General features: G+C 44.7%; 1 protein-coding gene across 1 annotated transcript in view; it reads right to left on the reverse strand.

Moving 5' to 3' along the window:
• Positions 1–1,311: 1,311 nt before the first annotated feature.
• The window catches only part of TAF7 (TBP-associated factor 7), a 26,215-nt gene continuing 23,936 nt past the window's right edge, over positions 1,312–3,590 (reverse strand). Inside the window, exon 6 of the mRNA XM_086493909.1 lies at positions 1,312–3,240. The gene's annotated coding sequence lies outside the window, so the exon portion shown is untranslated. The remainder of the gene's footprint in view (positions 3,241–3,590) is intronic.

A 3,590-nucleotide genomic window follows, 5' to 3' on the forward strand; every position in this document is an offset into this window, starting at 1 on the left:
ATGCCAATCGTGAAACTGAAGAGGAGAGAGAGAGAGAGAGAGACTGCCAACCTGTCGCACCAAGTAACCATTGATGGAGATGTTGGAGTAGATTGCTGATGGAGATGCTGGAGTAGATTGCGTGCAAGAGATGGCTAAAGTGAAAAAGCTGTGGAGATTTGCTATATAAATCTGAAAGTGACAAGCTGTGATAAAAAAAAGTGACGCTCATTAAAAATAAAGAGGTGCCGTTTGAAATGTAGACACGTGGATCAACGATGTGCAGGCCTGAGCCACTACATGCATTAACCACACTAAGAAAAGTGATTGTGGTTGAGAAGGTGCCCTTTGTGTTGCATCAAACAAAAACAACTTCCTCCGCTAGCCCTTGCTTGGCATATCCTCCAATAAGAGCACTCTAGGAGATTCGTTTGGTGAGAACCCCTCGATCAGCATTTAGATAAAGCAGCCAAAGCTTTCCAAAACAACAAAGTTGTGCTATAAGAGCAGTCCAAGAGCCTTTGTCTGGCGAGAATCCCTCACTTTGCATCTGAAAAACGCAGCCCAGAGCCACCTTGCCACATCCATGTTGATCATATCCTATAATCCACACACTCCAACATACGAACATTTTATGTTTTGGTAAGGGCACCACATTTAGCATATATATCAGCGAAAGAATTGCCAAGCAAAACGTGTTTCTCCGAGAGCCCTTGAGCAAGAGCCCTAAGCTAAGCTATGCTATTAAGAGTGATTATGAGAGGAGAATACTTCTTTCTCGTAAGAATACTTCCTTCTTCCTCTACATCTAGTCTCATACCCTGCTAGCTCTCACCATCTTCGAAGGTGTTAGGTCTTGGGTCTGAGACCGCGAGGGAATTGATGTGTTTTCAAGTGTAAGTTTGGTGCTTGAAGCTTTCCATCTTCATTACACCAACGAGTTGTTTCAAGGAACACAAAGTATTGTATTGTACAAAGTCTCCCTTCATGGGGGAAGCTATAATACAAAGCCTTTTGGAGGGGGGACCGGCTCCATGTACATCCGGTCCTCAACTGTTAATTTCTTAATTTCTCTCTTTTTTTGAAGTATTGTTCATGCCTATCTAACGAGGTGTTATGCTTTTGTTGCTCTCTCTCTCCAACCAAGCACTCTTGCTATGCTCATTAGGAATCTATTCTTAATGAAATGCTCACTATGTCTAAGTTATTTTCCACTACACACAAGTTACTAGACCATTAAATGTTACAATCCATGTTGGTCATATCCTGAAATCACCACGATCCAAAAGACAACATCTCACTTGAGCCCATAGCTTCCTTGCCACAGCCATGTTAGGAATATCCTGCTATCAACGGGTTCCAAGTGACAACATTTTGAAGAGGCTGCCCACCAAGAACTGTTCGTGCTTTCGGGACGGTATTACATTTGGCCTACAAATCAACCAAAGCATCACCAAGAACATCTTTGTGCAACAGCCTGTGACTAGCTATCTCTTCAAGAATTCCGTCACCCATGTGAATGTCTTGTGTAAGGCCGCATGCCTTCAAGGTGCAAGCAAAGGCGATTTCATTTGAAGAGAAGTGATTTTTATCTGAATAGAAGCCTTCCTTTCACAACTCATGAAAACAGCCCTGACATTCCTTGAACAACAATCAACACATTGTGAATGATGACATTGCGAAGGGGATGCCCATCAAGACCTTTGTTGCTTTTGTGAGGGCACCCGCATTTGGCATACATATTGACCAAAGCACCACAACGCATGACATCTTTCTCGAACAGCCCTTGACTAGCAATCTCATCGTGAATCCTGTCGTCTGGGTAAAGCAGCCCATAGCTTCCTTGCCACATGTATGTTGGGCATATCCTACAATCAACGCATTCAAAGTGACGACATGCCTATCAAAAACTTTTCGTGCTTTTGTGACGGCACCACATTTGGCATACATATTGATCAAGACACTGCCAAACACACGTTTCTGCAACAACAGCCCATAAGTAGCAACATCTTGTGTAAGGCCACATCAAGGTACAAGAAGAAGTGTTTGGAGAGAGGCCTTCCTTTGAATCAGTCCACAACTTTCTCGCCACAGCCATGCTGGTCGTATCCTGCAATCAACGCTCTGTCAAGCCTGCCTGTAAACCAACCCAGAGCTTCCTCGTCACAGCCATGTTGGGCGTATCTTGCAATCAATGCACTGCGCATCTCCACTTCATGGCATCGTATTGTAACAGCCCCTGACTAGCAATCTCATCCTGAATTCTCATACCCATGTGAAAGTCTCCATAAGGCCACATGCCATCAAGGTGCAAGCATAGGTGAATGCAATTCAAGAAAGACGTTTCGTTAAAACAGTCAAGACCTTTCTTGCGACAGGCATATTGAACATATCTAGCAACCAACACGTTTGACCAAAGCACTGCTAAGCATGACATCCTTCACCAACAACGCCGAACCAGCTATCTTCTCGTTAATTCTCTCACCCATGTCAACAGCTCGCATGAGGCCATTGGCCGTGAGAAGCAAGCATAGGTGAATGCATTTGGAGAAAAGCCTTTCGTTTGCATCCGGTTGAAACAGCCTAGAGCTACCTTGGCACAACGATGTTGGGCATATGCATCCGGTTTAAACAGCCTGGAGCTTCCCTGCATCAGCCATGTTGGGCATCTCCTACACTCTAACATGCTGCAAGAGATGGAGGACACCACATTTGGCATACATATTGATCAAAGCACCGTCAAGTATGAAAACTTAGTCCAACAGTCCCTGAGTAGTGAATTCTCTTACCCATGTGAAAGTCTTCCATAAGGCCACAAACCTTCAAGGTGCAAGCATAGGTGACTCTATATGGAGAAAGACCTTCCCTTCACATCTGGGTAAAATTCCTTGCCACAACCATGTTGGGCATATCCTGCAATCAATGCATTCGAAATGACGACGTTCCTGGAGAGAATGCCCAGCGAGAACTTTCCTTTCATGAGAGCACCACATTTTGCATACATATTGACCAAAGCGCTGCCAAGTACAACATCTTTGCAAGAGACGGAGGACACCACATTTGGCATACATATCGATCAAAGCACCGTCAGGTATGACAACTTAGACCAACAACCCATGACTAGTGAATTCTCTTACCCATGTGAAAGTCTTCCATAAGGCCACAAACCTTCAAGGTGCAAGCATAGGTGATTGCATATGGAGAAAGACCTTTCATTCACATCACGGTAAAATTCCTTTCCACAACCATGCTGGGCATATCCTGCAATCAACACGTTTGAGATGATGACGTTCCCGGAGAGAATGCCCAGCGAGCACTTTGCTTTCGTAAGAGCACCACATGTTGCATACATATTGACCAAAGTGCTGCCAAGTACGACATCTTTTACCAACAGCCCTTGACCAAAAATCTCATTGTTAATCCTCACCCCAGCCATGTTGGGCGTATCCTACAATCAACACTCTTTGCGTCCTCGCTTCAAGCTTGAGAGAGAGAGAGAGAGAGAGAGAGAGAGAGAGAGAGAGAGAGAGCCAACATTTTGCTCTAGTCCGCTGCCAAACACCCCACGCTCTATATTGCTCTGAAAACCGTAGCCTTTCTCGCGTAGACTC

Source organism: Adiantum capillus-veneris, chromosome 21 (assembly GCF_014529385.1).
Source record: "Adiantum capillus-veneris isolate H3 chromosome 21, ASM1452938v2, whole genome shotgun sequence".
Classification (NCBI taxonomy): Eukaryota; Viridiplantae; Streptophyta; class Polypodiopsida; order Polypodiales; family Pteridaceae; genus Adiantum; species Adiantum capillus-veneris.